This window comes from Vulpes lagopus, chromosome 24, assembly GCF_018345385.1.
Source record: "Vulpes lagopus strain Blue_001 chromosome 24, ASM1834538v1, whole genome shotgun sequence".
In the NCBI taxonomy this organism is placed as follows: domain Eukaryota; kingdom Metazoa; phylum Chordata; class Mammalia; order Carnivora; family Canidae; genus Vulpes; species Vulpes lagopus.
The window spans coordinates 24,737,698-24,755,401 of record NC_054847.1 but is presented as its reverse complement, the minus strand read 5'-3'; positions in this window follow the sequence as shown (position 1 = coordinate 24,755,401).

Sequence of the window (17,704 nt, the reverse complement as noted above, 5' to 3'; positions counted from 1 at the left end):
ATTAAATTTATAATAAATAAAATTCAATATAAATGAATGTAATATATATTAATACTATAAATACATATTCAATATATAAATATACATACACACACACATATCTTCCTTCCTTGCCTCATTGTAGTCCTGACTTCATTGTGTGAATATATTGCAATACATTTATCCATTCCTCTTGTTGATGGACACTTGGGTTGTTTTGTTTTTACTGTAATGCAGAAGGCCTCCTGGGATGCCTGGGTGGCTCAGCGGTTGAGCATCTGCCTTTGGCTCAGGGTATGATCCTGGAGTCCCGGGATAGAGTCCCACATTGGGCTCCCTGCATGGAGCCTGCTTCTGCCTATGTCTCTGTCTCTGTCTTTGTCTCTGTCTCTCTCTCTCTTTCTCGGTGTCTCTCATGAATAAATAAATAAAATCTTTGAAAAAAATGCAGGAGACCTCCATAATATTCTTGTACAATTCTTTTGTAAACATATGTATTTTTTTCTTTGATAAAAATCTGGAGGTTGAATTGTTCAGACATAAAGTAGATATATGTCTATAGTAAGCATTCAAACAAGTCTCTAAAGCAGTAGTATTATTCACATTCCCATGAACAATGTATGGGATGTTCAGCTACTCCGTATAGTTGCAAACATTTAGTTGTATCAGTATTTTATATGCTAGCAGTTTTAGTGAATAATAAATGTTATATTTTTATGAGTTAATGTGCCTTTCCTGATGTCTACGGGACTTATTGGCATTTGTGAATCTTTTATACAGAGTATATTTATTATTTTCACCATTTTTTATTGGATTGTTCTCTTACTGGTATAGATTCATAAAAGTTCTTCACATATTCTGCGTAAAAATTGTTGGTCAGATATATGTATTGTAAATATTCTCTTTCAATCTCACCAATGAAAGACTAACTTCACAGTTACTCATGACAGTCTATTCTTTCTTTCCTGGGAATTGTATGATTTTAACTGGCAGTATCACTTAGAAGATGCTTTGTTTTCCACAATGGATGGATATCAGCATAACAGAAAAAATATATTTTAGTTTAGAAATCCCACCTAAAAATTGATGCAAGTTCTCCATTCAAACTAATGATTAAATAAAATTTCAAAAGTGATAGTTCAAGTGCCCTCATAGGAACAAAAACATTCTCTTTTAACCACAGGAGAAATGTGCAATAAATAAATTATGCCATTCAGTGAAGTGTGAACTCAGAATGTAATTATTAGCATTACCATTTAAATGGCAACTTTGTTGAATATTTTACTGGAAATTTATCTTAACAAAATAGCCAACATGACTTCTGATTACAGGTTATTAAATGTGTCTATTACATCTGGATGCTTATTTTCATTAAATAGGTCACATAATTTCTAATTTTGTATCTGCAAAAGGTACCTGGAAATGGATGGTTATGTCTTATGTCTGAGGTACCTAAGTAAGATAATTTTATTTCCCTCAGAAATAACATTTCATCTCTATTATTTCTTATTTCATATTTTACCAAAGTTTAATTTTAAGAAACTCTATGCATTTTTCTTCAATATTGACTCTGTATGAGGATATCATAGTGAAAAGCTTGAGCTCTAGATTCAAACACTGGGCTCAAATCTTGACTTTGTCACCTCCTAGCTTTATACCCTGGGCAAGATATTTAACTTCTCTATGCCTTGGTTGTCCATCTCTAAAACAGGGATATTGAATGCACTTATCTTGTAGGAATATTCTGAGGTCAAATAAATTAGTCTTAAATTAGCCTATGTGTATGTGTATATTTGTGTATATGTTTATAATGAATTAAAAGATGGTTTAAAAATCCATACACCTGATTTTTTTTTTAAATTACTGAATACTCTTGGGCTGAAGAAGAAATTGGAACTGACATTATCTTATACTTAGAATTTAACATAATGAAAACTTATCTTATGTAAATAAGGGAAAAAGGGAAACCTGATTAGAGAATTGGTAAAGAAGATGAGCAGATGATTCACAAAGAAGTGCCATTGACTTAAGAGGGTATGAAAATGTTCTCAAACTCACAATTAGTCAGAGAAAGTCAAACAGCAATGGAATACATCTTTACACCTTAGTACAAAAAAACTAGAAAGTTAGATAAAAACAACATTGACAAGGATTTGGGTAATTAGAATTTTTTTAAGTCTTTTGAATTATTATGACGGGAACATAATTTGGAGCAACCATTTTGGAAAATAATCTGCCTATACTAAATGAGCCTAGATATGTATTTTCTCATGCTCCTGAAGAATAAGTTCTAAGTATACATCCTAAAGAAATTCTTGTACACACAAATGCCCATGTTGAAAATCATGTAGGGGAGATAAATACATGATTTGTTATTGTGGGCACTGTGAAATATTGTGTATTAATAAAAAACAATAAACATTGTGCAAAGAGTATCCAGTGCTTTTAGGAACTTTTGACTGCCAGAATTGCTCTGACTTCCCTTAATAGGGATTAAGGGAAAGATTTATGAATTCCCAAAGAAGACTCTCTATGAGTAAAGATGGTAAAGCTAGTCCAGTAGTCTGATAGATCTGTACTTAAATTTGATAGACTTACCTGGATGTGGAGCTATTTTTATTACTTGATATTTTTATCAATGTATAAATGCACATTTTGTTTGAATCCTTTTCTTGCTTTGAGGAAAAGGGACAAAACTTGCTATGCAATAAAAAACCTGAAACTCCATTGGGAATGCAAACATGAAGCAACCTTGGCAGATTTTTACACTGAAGGAATGAAAACCCACCTTGACTAACAAGATTGTAATCTCTGTAGTGTCCAAAATGCTTCCTGGAGGATCTTTGGACTGAGACTCAAAAAAAAAAAAAAAAAAAAAAAAAAACCACCTGAGAATGGTTGGGTTTGACTGCGCCAAGCAAAACTAGAGGGTATTTTAATGCTTGAGTGGTTTTTTTTAAATAAAATTAAAAATAAAAGATAAACTCTTTTATTATTTTAAGCAGATGTTGCAAATAACAGCAGACCCTGGTAATTAAATAAGCAATAGACTCCTCTTCTCCACCTACCTTCGAATTTTTTTAACTTACCATTTTTATTTTTTTTTACAACAATTGACAGAATGTTTAAAACTAGATTTATAAGTCATCTGCTGCCAATCTATAGGTCAATTTTGTGCATTATTTTACCTTATTTTTGGACATTATGTTACATAACTATTTTAGATCATCTTCCAGCTTAAAAAAATCTGCTTCAAAGTTTTGATATCTTCTCCTATTTCACATTTTCTCCCAAATTGTCTTAAGCCTTATCTGGAATAAGGCAGGGCATAATTAAGCAAAAAAAAAATAATAATAATAAAAAATAAACAATCCAATTGGGATCTAAATAAGAATATTTAAAACTACTTTAAGAATTTACTGAATAAGTCACAGGAAGAAACGGTACAACATAGGGAATATAGGCAATAGTATTTGCAGTAGCGTCAAATTGGGAAAAATGCCAGCTACTTTTGCAGTGAGCATAGCATGAGCTATAGGGTTATTGAATCACTATTTGTACACCTGAAATTAAAGTAACATTATGTTTCAACTACACTTCAATAAAAAAAAAGAATTTACAACAGAGAGGATTTATTTACTCTAAGGAGTTGGTTGTGTAGGTGGTGGCAATGTGGATAGAATGGTGACGTAACAGATACTAGCAACAGCAGGAAATCACTACCATCTGTAGGCTGTGGAGACAAAGGAAGGAGGACGATGTTAGAGTGGAGAAGCCAGTGCTGTCCTACAGGGGCTGGAATCCACTGGGTCTTTCTGGTGGGAGCTGGAGCCACAAAACAGGTGGCAACTGTTGGAGGAGTAGCTGAGTTGGGGGAAGGGTTGCATACTCTGGCTTCTCCTAATCTCCCATTAACGGAACTCAGTGAATCTGAGAAAATGTGGTCTGCAAGTCTTGACCTGTGAACAGAGCAGAAGTCAGGAGGGCAAGGAATAAATGTAAGAGCAAAGAAGCCAGGATTATCTCAACCATTTGATAAACAGCCCCTTCAGTGTTTCTAGAAATTGTTATTTTTTGCATTGATCTCTTACGTAGAAGAAAACTGATAGCAATGAAAAAAGGTCCCCAACATTTGATATCCCATAAGGAGTCCCCTCCGTATTTTACCTAGTATCTATAGACTGCCTTCACTGAGGAAAAATAAATCATGCATTGAGAGAGAAAATTTTTGGTGTCTCTTCTATAACAACATTAGTCCTATTGGATTTGGGCCCCACCTTAATGACCTCATTTAACTTTAATTGCCCCTCATCTCCAATTACTGTCATATTAGTGGTTAGGACCCCAATATATGAATATTAGGGGGACGCAGTTCAGTCCGCAATAACATTCAAATTACTGTGACTTAGCAGTGACTTTAGGCTCTCTGGTAAAGAATCTGTGCCAAGGCAAAGAGTGTTCATCAAACCAGGCTTGACTCAGCAATAGATGGAGAATTGGAGAGGGAGGATCATCCTGGTTACTCTGAGTTGGCTTTATCAACCCACCTCAATTAGCTAACATCTGGTCCTGGGTATTTACCCTGGAGAAAGAAGACAATGTATTTGTAAAATCAAAACAAACTTTAACAGTTCCATGCCCAAGCCATCCTACTGTGAAACATGTACAGAAGAGCCCACAGAGGGAAAAAGAAGTTGTATCCCTACCCCTCCACAGTAGGGCATCTCAAAAAGGCCTGAATTGGGCACTCACTGGTGATGGCATCAATGTTTTGGGTAGTAGTTTTCAAAAGTCAAGGAGAGAATGCCCCAGGGAAGGATGGCCGAAAGAGTAGTTGCTTGAGTGTAGCTGTGACAATAGTCCTGGTACAGCAGCAGGCCGGTGGTTTGGGCCGTATTTTCGGTTCAGTAACTTGCAAGTGATACGAGCCCACTGAAAGTCACAGAGATGTGAACTGGACTGAATTGTGGGTATAGTACTGTCAAGAACCATAAAGGGTCTGAGAGCTGACATTGCTTCTCAGTGAATAAACTGGGTTGCCACAGTTTTGCAAATGTTGGCAGAAGACCTGGTACTCATGGGTCTGAAACTAAGGACGTCATTACTCCAAGCACAGCAGTCATCATGAGCTTCGTAGTTACGTCATTTCCCCTTGCCCCCTAAACCCCACAGGGTGAAGTAGGATGACCCAGGTATGGAGGTGCAGGCAGTGGCTTTGTGTCACAACCGAGTACTCCTGGCTTAGCAACCCTCACCTTTTCAAGGGGGCTCCCAGCCGACCTGTCCAACCTATGTACTGAAAGGAGACATCATTTTTATTATTTTGATCAGCAAACAAATCTGTCACTGCTCTAGAAGGAGATACCATCCTTATCTTCCAATTCCCTTTGCTATACTAACATCCTTGATAAGACATTTTCCAGCATAGAAGTCAAGGTCTTTTGCTCGGGAGACACACACCATGGAGAATTGTCTCCAAAAAGGCATGACACCTCAAGTCTGGATGGGTTAGGGGCAGGAGGGGCTGGGGATAGTAGTAGTAGTATGTTCTCATTTGTATCCATAAGCTTAAGACTACCATACTTTAATACTTATAAAGGCAGCTGTGCAAAGCAGTTTTTGAATTTTTCATTTCCTTGGATTAACACTAATTTTTCTTCTCTTAACATGGAATCAGTTCTGAATATAAAATATAAAATAAATCTAAATAGTAATCTATGGAGGAAAGTGAGCAAATAAATGGACAAATTAATGCAGTATGTTCTTTTGCCCTTTGAACAATTAATATGCCTAGTCACTGAAGAGATTGGGCAATTAAACATGACAGTTTGTAAAGAAATTTCAAGTGGGAGATGAATTTTCTAGCACGTAATCCTTTGTGTTTTCTTAGAAGTGCTGGTCAGGGAAGGAAAGCATTTGTACTGGCAGCAGCGTCCTTCTTCAAAAGTACATCTGGGACTGGGGAGAACGGTAAGGAAGACTGAGTGTAAAGTTTCCACAGGCCTTGAGATGCCAAAGATGGATGATAAATCCTCCCACCCCCACCCCCGGGATAGGTGGCTCTTTTCTTTGTGCAACAAATGAAATTAAAAAGGAAAAGAACCACTTCAAAATGTCTTTGGTTATGAACAGGAGCAAGTTATGAATTGGTTCAAATCGATGAGTAGCAAAAATATCTATGTCTGCTAATGACTTTTTTTATTAAGTATATTGATTCTTTTAGATTTTGGAGGGATTAGGAATACATGAGTTTGGGGATCCTGGAAATGGAAAACCAGCAACTTAAGGGGTTTGAAATCTCTGGTTTGAGAATTAATCAGGAAGTTGGGGCTAGGTAGAAAGAGGACTCCTAAGAAGTCCTCTGAAGATATATGTAAGGGATAGGAAAAATAATATGGAACAGCATCTTTTTTTTTTTTTTAAGTGAGGTTTATTGAGGTATAATCTACATTGAGCAAAATCCTCCTTTTTAGTTGTATAGCTCTATGAATTTTGATAAATGTATATGATCAAGTAAGTATCACCACAAAGTGCCTGATACTTTGCTCCATAAACTTTCATGTCCTTTTATTGTCTATTCTTTTCCCCTACCCCGGCAACCACTGATCTGTTTCTGTCCCTATAATTTTATCTTCTATATTTCTATAGAGTTTTGCCTATAATATAAATTGGACCATACCTTTTGAGTTTGGCTTATTTTACTTAACATCATGCATTTGAGTTCATCTATGTGGTTCTATGTGTTCATAGTTCATTATTCTTCATGTAGCATCGACTGTTGTTTTCTGTTTCATGCTGTGGTTACTCTCACCAACTTCCCACTCCATCCCCCAAATCTTAAATAAGTTTTATTAACTTATAAATTTAGTCTTAGCCTTTTATCGTTTTGCCTTGGAGAACTAGGCATATGTTTGTTTATGCTTTCTGATACTAGAACATAGCATAGTGGGAGATGATCCCCTAGTTGTTAGGGAGAGAAGTTTGTAGTGAGGGAGATTAAGAGTTCAATCATCTGCATTCCCCTTTCTAGCTCATCTTTATGAATTTTCAAGGCAGGATTGTAATTCCTGCAACAACATAGGATCCACTTTGAATCATTTTATTTGGACCTTAAAGGAAAGAGTAATTTTAGTACCTAGGGAACTTGGGTCATCTTTGGTTATAGATGCATTGGAGGTTTCTTAAAATTGAAATATAATATTCCAAATCAAATCCAAACCATGATATTAATCTTTCTCCTATGAAGAGAGATACAGAGAGGGGTATTGTCTAGATTTTACTTCTCCTTTTGTTTATAAGCATTGGGATATGACCATTATATTCCTAAGCAAACACCATAATAAATAATAGTTCTTCAGAATAAAATTTATTTTATATTCGGTTTCAGAATATCTTATAGAAAATACTTTTTAACTTATATGTGAAATTTAAAAACAGGAAAAGGAGTACATACTAAGGTTTCTTATAGGAAAAAAACAAAAACTATTAAGGAGAAACTTATCCAAGTGATTTAACAAATCATCTCTTATGCATCTCACAAGTTCGACATCATTTCATGTTAGGTAAAAGAAAAATACATATATATCGTGCTAAAAGTCTTGAAAGGGCCAAGAAGCAGTCAAATTTGAGAAAACATTTTGCCTACTGCTATCATATAACCTTACTTAACAAAAGTAATATTTTCCTAGAACATGAACCAGAGTCTAAGACTCACCAATTCACACTCCACTACCAGTTGAAGATTTGGGAATATATGACAGAATGAACTAATCTGAAAAATATTGTCTAATACAATTGAAGTCCCAATTCTGATGTTTTAATTTTTAAAATGATTTTAAAAACAAAATCTAGGCTCTGATTATATATTCAATACATCGTAAGTTGTATGAAATGAATGGGATTTTCTACAATGGAAAATGTTTCTATCATTTTAAAATATTCTCAAATGAGCTCATATTGTTGATAAAACTATCAGAAACAAAGAGTTAATCCTTCCATTGATGTGTGCCTAACAGAAATAAAATGACAGCAGTGACTCCTGGTAACATCGACCACTTAAAAAAGTTGTAAAAGATCTTTGTCTTTATATTTACATTTGATTAAAAAATAAAAATCCACTCCCCAGATACCACTTTTTTTTTCCTTTTAACTCAAAATGACATATTGATCCAGGTGCTTAATTTTTAAAACATTTTCTTTTGAGAAATTAGTCTTCTGTCAACTCTGAATTCATACTACTCTACCTAAGAGGCTTGGCTTTCGTCTTCTATTCTGTGGTCTTCGGCTGTGCGAAAGGCTGCTGCTTGTTTTTCTCTGTAATCATCTCCTTCCAAGTAATCCCTTTTTTCCTTATCTTCCTAAGCCTGAATAAGCATTATATTTCTACTGTATTTTTTTTCAAACTATTTTATGTTTTGTTACATTGGTTTTCTTTACTTAAAAAAAATTTTTTTTAAAGATTTTATTTATTTATTCATGAGAGACACAGAGAGAGAGAAGGAGAGAAGCAGAGACACAGGCAGAGGGAGAAGCAGGTTCCATGCAGGGAGCCCAACATGGGACTTGATCCTGAGTCTACAGGATCATGTCCTGGGCCGAAGGTGGAGCTAAAAGGCAGAGCCACTCGGGCTGCCCACCCACATTGGTTTTCTTTAAAGGCCATATAGCATACTCATTAACTTTATGCTATTCTTTGTTCCACACAGAAGGATTGACTCAGTTTAGGTAAGGGATATACTTTGAGATATTCTTTCCAGAGCAAGCCTGCATTATCTTGGGTCCTGTTAACACTGTTTCACCCAGGTTCCAAGTCAGGAGGAGTCATTTGCTGGTTCTTTCTTTCAGGATTCAAAGTGTAGATAGAAGTGGAGGTAAATTTCTAAAGGGAGGTCAAAACTTCAACCTTGTCAACATGATCTTCTATCAATATTTTAAAGTAAACATTGTTTGCAGATATTTATTAAAACGTTGACAGCTTTTCAAAAGATACTTTGCCAAAAGACACTGGATTATTTTATACAAATCCTTGACAATTTATAAGTAACCTCAATGGTTATCCAGTGTACAGATGAGCATCCTAAACCTCAAAGAGGTTAATATCACCCCAAGTTTGCAGTTAAGAGAATAGCAGATTCTGGAGTCATTCATGTCAATTGACTTTGAGCCTGTATTCTAAAACTCTGGGCAACACTGATTCCTCAGAAAAGTAAATATGAATGGTGAAGATGCATCACTTTTCTCCAAGTTTCATCATTTAAAAAGTGATAAAGACAAACAACACACACTGACATTTTAACAGCAACAACAAAATTCCATTGTATGACTTTCAGACTTTCATTTTTTTCCCTGCCTTTGTCTTTTACATAATTCTTTAAAGTCTTGTGCTCTCAGCCAACCAAAGCCCTGCTTTGTTTCACTTTAAGAATTTTTCTGCTTTTATAATAAAAGGAAATTTTTTTAAAAAACACCTTCTTTGCCTTGAACTAAATAAATTCCTGCTGCATGATACTGGAGAGGAAAATACGATGAAGAGATTATTCCATTTTTACCAACCCAGATCATCTGCTCAGTCCAGCTGAAGAATGTGCCCATAAGATACGTGTGTATCTTAGTTTACTCCTATTTGGCTAAATAATTTTATCCAAGTTATTAAATTTACTTAGCCTTCAGTGTGTTATTAATAAAATGAGGCTAACATTTCTTGTCACACAGGACTGAAGGAAACAATATAGGAAAATCTCCTTAAAAGTATAGAAACCCATTAATGGCTATTATGTGTCCTCTGCACTGACTTCCTGCCCCCTCTACCTCAAATGAGTCATATACTTTCACCATAATGCACTATGCAATTGTCAGCTCAAGCAGCAAGCCATGAACCAGCCTTGTCTCCTCCAACGTCTCCACTTTCCATAGACCTCCTCTCACTCTGATCTCATTTGGCTTGACTTTGTATTTCCAATGACCATGGCATTTTGATGTTTTTGGTCACCATTTTTTTCTTTTCTGACTTTTCATAACTGAATTTACAATGACAGTATATCACCCTACAGGATCCCTGGTGGGAACTTCCTGCTTCTTTCCTTTTCAATTTGTGCCCATGGATGCCAAATCTAACCTTAAACACATGGGCAGCTCCCTAGTTAGGGCATCTCAGACCCTGTATTCATTGTTTGTCAGGGAAACATTGACATATCATTCCTTTTATGCCACCTTGTTGGTGTATTTTAACACTTGAAAAAGAAAAAAAAAAGCTTGTGTTGATTTATTTCTAGTGTTTTTAGTACATAGTTGCGTAGTTGTGTATTGTTTTCCTAGTCAGAATAATATAATATACATAATGTGACTTAGAATCTGTTGCTATTAATGTTTTATCACTGCAAACGAAGTGTAGGAATTTTACTTCCATTTAGATTCCTTTGCCTTCCCTACTTTTACAATTTCATAGACTATTATTTCTTCTACATCTATTAAATGCTGCATCAGATGGTAAATTTTTCTTTTAATCATCAAATATTTATTAAGACTCTTGAGGGGAATAGTCTATTGTATTTAGCCTTATTTTTACCCATTCCAGATTTTTTTCTTTTTTCTGAAGGAGTAAACCTTCTTCTGTGATAATTTCCTTACTATTTACAGACATTCCTTTAGCCATTATTTAATGATAGATTTGCTAGTGACAAATTCTCTTAGGTTTCCTTCATCTGAAAATGTCTTTATCCTGAAGGATATTTTCATCAGATGCAGAATGTGTAGTTATTTTTGTTCAGCACTTGAAAAATGTTGTGCCACTTTTTTCTGGCCTTTTTGGTTTCGGATGAGAAATCCTCTGTCACTTGAATTGGTGTTCTCAAATAAGCAGTGCATCATTTCTCTCTGCTGCTTTCAAGATTTTTTTCTTGTCTTTAGTTTTCGGAGGTTAGATTATGATGTGTCTTGTCCTGGATTTCTTTGGGTTTATCTTATTTGGGGTTTGCTCAACACAACTGCACACAGAGAAACACACACACTTGCATACATGTATATGTACTCAGAGATCTCCTTGAAAAGGAAAAACAGCTCGAAGACATTGAGTTTAAAGATATTGTGAGTTTAATTTTCAATCTCTGTAAGTCATACAATTGAATAAACTCTAGTAGATTAATGGCCTGTAAATTTAAAACTATTCCAAGCTGAAAATAATAATTACATCTGTACTACTTCTGGATCACAAGTGACTCATTAAGCATACAATTAAGCTCTAATATTGATTTTACACAGAAGTTGTAGAGAAGTTGAGAAAATTCATCTGTAAATGAGTATTTGATTCGAGACTAGTGTTGTTTTGTGATTTTAAAAATTAATCTAGAGAATTCCTTAAAAATGCTATCTTTTGAAATGTGTCAAAATTTATCTTTTGAAATTGCTTTCAAAACAAAATTGGAAAGCAATACTTTTATATGCAGTTGGTTGAATTTTCAAGGCCACAAAATCATATGTACAAAGTCAGAAATTTCTTTATGTGTCTAAAAGAATTTCACTTGATTTTGGTACAGCATTTCCTCTATTGGTAGAAAAATAATCTGCTGATTAAAAAAAAAACTCATGGCTTCTAGTGTTTTCTGGATAAATACTTAATCCGTTCAGTAATTTTGATCCTCCCCCTTTCCTCCTATTTTTGCCAGATAGTAGTCTAAATTCAAGATCAGGTAGGTGATAAATGGCACACTGAAAGGAGTAAAGGCAGAGCATATAAAGATGGGATTATTTACAGAGGTGTGGTTAAGGTGAAGGGGTATCAATAAGGGATGATGAATCACTCTAGGATTCAGAGAGGGGAAGTTGTTACTACCCCTATACCTAAAGAAACAACAGAAAAGGCAATACCAGGAACCTGCTAAAAATGAATAGTCTTAGATCATGGAGAAGAAGGAAGTTACTGTCAAAATGTGTCTTGTGAGAAATACCCACCATTTGCTTCAACGTGGATGGAACTAGAGGGTATTATGCTGAGTGAAATAAGTCAATCGGAGAAGGACAGTGTATGTTCTCATTCATTTGGGGAATATAAATAATAGTGAAGGGGAATATAAAGGAAGGGAAAAGAAATGTTGGGAAATATCAGGAAGGGAGACAGAACATAAAGACTCCTAACTCGGGGAAGCGAACTAGGGGTGGTGGAAGGGGAGGAGGGCGGGTGTTGGAGGGGAGTGGGTGACGGGCACTGGGGTGGACACTTGACGGGATGAGCGCTGGGTGTTTTTCTGTATGTTGGTAGATTGAACACCAATAAAAATTAATTAAAAATAAAATAAATAAAATAAAATAAACTCTACAAATCTCTGAAAAAAAAAATTTGTCTTGTGAGAAACAGAGTGAGGTGACATATGGAGGGGGTAAGTGGAGAATATAAGTAAATGCCATGACCTATTTCTCCTTCTCTCTCTCTCTCTCTTGTTTATGTATTGCTAGTGGTTCTTATTGTTCAAATCTAAGTGTGATCCAAATGGCAACAGAGCCCAAAGGAGGCAGTCTATGCAAGTAAGCCTTAGGTCCAAGGCAGTGCAGAAAAGAATAGATCTGGAGAGATAAATGAGAAATTTCAGTCAAGGGCTCACATATTATTCTCATACAGAGGAAAAAAATACCTCATCCTTACATCAACAAGCATCTTCTTGGTTTCTACTGTGCTGTGTAATTCCCACTGTTCTTTAATCATGGGGTCTTATTTCCATTGCTCAAGTTTTGGGTCCTGTGCCTTCTATCACTGAACATTTAGGCTTCCTGAACCTTCCTCACTGCAGGTAAACAACCCTTAGACATCCCTGGGCTCCTCTTGGGGTGGAGGTGTGGGAACATGCTTGTGGTTCTCTGAGTGCATGAAAATTTAGGGGGCAGTAAGGATTTCTTTCTGCTAGTTCATACTTTGACATTCATTCTTGGACCTTTCTCCTTACAGCCTCCAGCGTAAGAAAATAAGACATTAATATGTCGGCAGATTGAATTTTAAAAATTCAAAAATAAAATCAGAGAGGCTTTCTGGCTAAATTAAACAAAAAAGACATTAGTCCTTCTGTAGTTAATTTTCCTCTCAAACTATTGGTCTTTGGTCAACTACTCTTGACACTAGCAGGCAGCTTGGAGAGTGAAGACTGGGGAAAGTTCAGATCAGTTTTGTGGACTTCAGAGTTATCTAATTTCCTTTCACAGTTCCCCTCTCACTTCAAACCATGTATCTTTGTTTAGTTTATAACAAGGAATTATTCTTATAATATCATCATTTTTTTTTTCATTTTTTGTATATGGTATAAACTATGTGCTTTGGTTTTTGGAGAAAAAAACAAAAGTAGGAAACTGTGATGAAACATCAAAACTTTTTTCAGGGATGCCTGAGTGGTGAAGTTGGTTGAGCATCGGATTCTTGGTTTCGGCTCAGTTCTTGATCTCAGGGTCGTGAGATCAACCCCCATATCTTGCTTTGGCTCAGCACAGAGTCTGCTTGAGATTCTCTCTCCCTCTCCCTCTGCCCCTCCCTCCACTCATGCTCTCTCTCTCTCAAATAAATGAATAAATTTTAAAAAAGAAAACAATTTTTTTTTCAAATAGGCAAACTATTCAAATTCAAAAGTGCTCTGAGCTCTGAGTTTTTAAAACAATCTCTTAAGAAAGTTGGCTAGTTATTTTGCTTCCACTTATGTCCTCCACCTCCCAAGCCCCATCTAAACAAGCAATGGTTAATGGGTAGATCAAGGTGGCAAGATAAAAACCATGGAAAGAAAATCAAATCTGTTATCATTCCCTAATATTGTTGTGTCACATAGTTGAGCAAATAGATTTATTTTGGCCAGTTTTACCCTTAGAAATATAGAATGATATCAGATTAAAATCTACAGTGCCACAAGTTCTCCAAGTTATGTGTCTATTTTTCTAAGAAATAATTCTGTCATAATAGAAGCAGTTTAAGTACACCACCACTTGTACACCAGTGTTGTACCTTTAAAAACAAATTACTAGTATCTGCATCCACCTTCTGAATAAACATTATGAAAATATCCCCATACTACATAAATTGTAACAACACAAGAGCTGCAGCAGAGTCTTTGGAATAGTACAAAAAATAATGTTTTTATAGCTTCATCTCTCCTGAAATCAAATTAACATTTTACTTTGCTTTAAAGTGATTATCCAGAGAAATAAGTCAGGAATTATAGATTATTTGACTGACCACAGTCATAGAAACGTAAGTTAGGAACTGTATTTGTGAAAACTCTTCTCAGAGACTTTCAATATTCTGTTGAAATTACCTCTCTCAGCAAGGTACAGAAGAGAAGGTCAAAGCATGTTACACTCTGGTACCCATAGGAGCACAGCAAAACACAGTGTACTGTGGTAAAGAGGGCCATACAGGGCAAAGTTTCTTATAATTACACTATTCATTTTCTGTTCCTTGTTACCTTGACTACAGATCATCTTCCTAAAATTATTAGTTAGTTAGAAGTAAAAAGAGTCTCAAAAATTTTAACAAGTTGATTGCCAGTCTTTCAAATGTAATACCTTTACCTACTTACATCTCCAAAATGTGCTTGTAATGGTTTGATTACCACAAATATAAACTATGACAGATGTAATAGTTTAACAGTGAAATATTTAAACTATGTGAATTATGAACTGTATTAGTTCATCTAAATCATATCTATGAAAGATTTTACCAGGCTTGTGTTAATGATTTAATAATATTCACACAGCAGTGGGATTTCTGTTGAGTAGAAAATATTTTAGCTGTTTTTTGCTCTATGTGTATGAAAATAATAGTCTCCTCTTTCATATTTGATATATCTTATTCAATCACAATTCAATGATTTTTTTTTTTTAGAATAATTGAGAAAGATTCTTCAAAGCGATGCACTAAGCTATACTTAGGTCAACTCCAAGCCCTTTCTTCCAAAACTAAGCAACCAAGCAACCAATCAGACAATGAGAACAAAACAAAGACAAATTTACCCACTGCATAAACAACCATCTAGAATAATAGTTAAATAAGCAGTAATATCATGATATTATCCAAATTTTAAGTAAGGAAGGGCAATGGCATTCTTAAACTAAATCATTTGGAGACATTTGATTTTTTTTTAAAAATCAGTTCTATAAAGATATAGGTGATAGATATATAAATATATTTATATAGATAGATAAATAGATATAGATACACACATATTATATGTGTGTATTTGTGTGTATCAAACCTCAGAGAGTTGAACTGAATGATTTCATTTACATAACAAATTGAAGTGACAAAGTTATAGTGATGGAAAACATAATAATGAGTGTCAGAGGTTAGAGGTGGTAAAAGGGAATGACTATTAAGGAGTAATATAGTAATATAAAGGAGGTTTTGCATTTGTATCATATTGGAACAGTCTGTATCCTTTTTCTTTTTAAGATTTTATTTATTCATGAAAGACACAGAGAGAGAGAGGCAGAGACATAGACAGAGGGAGAAGCAGGCTCCTTCTGGGGAGCCCAGTGTGGGACTCTATCCCAGGAGCCTGGGATCACAACCTGAGCCCAAGGCAGACGCTTGGACGCCTCTGGTGTCCCTGGAACAGTCTGTATCATGAATGTGGTTTTGGTAGTCAAGTCTATATACATGACAAACTTTCATAGAACCATTCTCCCTACTGTGTCCATACACACACATACACACACACACAGAGTAAACGCAAAACACGTGAAATTCCAATAAAGGTTAGTAAGTGAGTTAATAGCATTGTCCCAATGTCAATTTCCTTATTTTGACAATATACTATGGTTGTGTAAGATATTATCATTGAACAAAGGCAGAGGAAGAGTACATTGGGAATCTCTGCACTATTTTTGCAACTCCTTGTGAGTCAGACTCTTTCCAAAAAAAAAAAAAAAAAAGCTAACTTGTAAAATTGACCTAGGACTGACAGAGATATTTAAATTAGCAGGAAGATTATATAAAAGGTGTTATAACTATATTTTATGTTTAAAAAGTTAAGTAGAGAAGAAGTACATATCAAATTGACCCAAATCAAACTTCTAGAGAAATGTCTGAGAAGAAAATGAAAATATCTGAAATAAAAAATATACTGCATTTTGTAATTGTACTATGATTATACAAAAGAGTATCTTTATTTTACAAAATTACTAGTTTGAAATTATTTCAAAACATTTTTAAAAGAGAAAGAAGATGGGCTTAGTTGGTACATGATTTCCATAGTCTTTTAAGTATTATTGTCAAAGGCTATCCAGGATTCTTGCCAGAACAATATACTGTCTTGAAGTAATTCCCTTTCTTTCTAAAATTTAGACTCTTTTTTCTTACTTTAGATGATTTACTTTATCTCAGTTTATATTTTCACTGATAAGACATGAATCCATATACAAATTGAAGTTTTTCAAGTTGTCAGTTCCTTCTTAAACAAAGTAAGAATAGTATAAGTATGCTGGCTTCATATATTCTATATGATTTATTCAAATGCATAATCTAAGAATTTTTAGTAAATTATGGTATTGCTTGTCTGATACTATAAAATTCTTTAAAAAAATGTTTCTCAACTCTGAGTAGAAATCTAGTTAACAGTGGCAAGGAACTGTATGACCCCCTGACAACATTCTCCTAGATATGTTAACAAATATGACCCACATGATGGGGGTATTTCAACGGAAACCTCATGGCATGTTAGTCTTTCAGTAGATTTGCTTTAAGGGCAATTAAATTCAAGATGTGTTTTAATTTTATGCTTCATTTTGAATTAAAATGTTACTTTTGAAGGGTTTTTTTGTTTTTGCTTTTTTTTTTTTAAAAAATCGTGTCCATAGAATTTGACTGTAAATAAAGCTCTTTTAATAACCACAGTCTGTGTTCCTGGCACTGTCCTAAACATTTTATATTCATTATCTTGTTTAATTGAAGGAATTCTTTATTATTATTATTAATTTTATTTTTTTATTTTTTATTTTTTATTTTTTTTAGAAGTAATTCTTTCAGCACCGATAGTCTTGGCCATTATGAAGATGAAGAATCTGAGGTTAGAAACATTAAAGTAACTTGGTCCAAATCACACAGCTAGTAAATGGAAAAATTGGGATTTGATCTACCATCTAACTGACAAGAAATTCGTCATTACTCCATACATCCATGCATCTGTACTCTGCCTAAATGAACAGTTCATTTGGATGCTTCACAGGCAACTCAGATTCAACCAGTAGTATCAAAGGGCTGTTTGAAGGCATGTTAGGTCCATTGCCTTCTGCTCCCCATGCACACTCATGCACTCAAATCTTGGATATGGACAAGTAATATCGATCTTATATATGATGCTATAAAAACACAGTTTTAGCAACTCCATTTATCTGATTGCTAACAATAAAGCCATGCCACTTAGCCATTCAGGAAATGCTGCTGAATCCTAAATAAAATTTTCAAAATTGAAGTTTTGTTGTGCATCTTCACTGAATAGTAACCTGTCACGTATTCCCTAATTCTGATTATATCACAGTCAACTTTCTAATCAGTAGTGAAGCGTGGCGGGTCATTAGTTCTTCTTTTTCCTTGGGACCCTTATCTAATCAGTGCTAACATCCGTGGATTCTGCTTAATTGATAGCTCTTTTATTTTGTGCTTTCTTCATTTTCAGACATTTCATTTTCTACCATTCTGTGACTTCTATTTATCTCACTTTTTCCATATCTCCCAATGTTCATATTTTCTGTGTTCTTTTAG